The sequence below is a fragment of the Nannospalax galili genome, unplaced genomic scaffold (genome assembly GCF_000622305.1).
Source record: "Nannospalax galili isolate Female #2095 unplaced genomic scaffold, S.galili_v1.0 scaffold1025, whole genome shotgun sequence".
NCBI classification, from domain to species: domain Eukaryota; kingdom Metazoa; phylum Chordata; class Mammalia; order Rodentia; family Spalacidae; genus Nannospalax; species Nannospalax galili.
This window is the reverse complement of record NW_008353598.1, coordinates 1,412,511-1,413,071: the sequence shown is the minus strand read 5'-3', so window position 1 is coordinate 1,413,071 and position 561 is coordinate 1,412,511. Positions and strand designations below refer to the sequence as shown.

Sequence of the window (561 nt, the reverse complement as noted above, 5' to 3'; positions counted from 1 at the left end):
AGGTGAGAGTGAAGGTGGTGAGTGCAGGGCGCGCCAGGGTGAGAGGAGGACTGGTCTGAGCGAAAGCAATGAGATGTGGTGTGTGCTTGATGGTTGTTCTAGTTTTCTTACTGGGTGCCCAGGGCTCGGGAGGGGGCCGCAGAGGAGCCGCCCCCCGGCCCCCATATCCCCACGCCCTGGCCCCTGCCATGGGGCTCTGGCTGCCGCCAAACCCCGTGCCACCAGGCTAGGGCAATGTGGGAGCCCCCGGACCACGGGCCCGCAGGCACCATGAGCCCCCTACTCCTCCGCCTGCAGCTCGCGCGCTGCTGCAGCTGGCTGATGCCCAGGCCCCTGTCTCCCAGCTTGATGCCCCTGATCACCAAAAAAAAAGTGATGTCTTGGATGGATGTCTATACCCGTGCTACCTGCTAGCCCAGGGAGGTGGTGGTGCCTCTGAGCATGGAGCTCATGGGCAGTGTGACCAAACAACTGGTGCCCAGCTGTGTGACTGTGCAACACTGTGGTGGCTGCTGCCCTGACGACGGCCTGGAATGTGTGCCCACTGGGCAGCTCCAAGTC

The 561-nt window shown here is 63.5% G+C and overlaps 1 pseudogene; it reads left to right on the top strand.

Annotated features, from left to right (window-relative positions):
- The first annotated feature begins 270 nt into the window (after positions 1-270).
- The window catches only part of LOC103748258, a 1,108-nt pseudogene continuing 817 nt past the window's right edge, over positions 271-561 (top strand).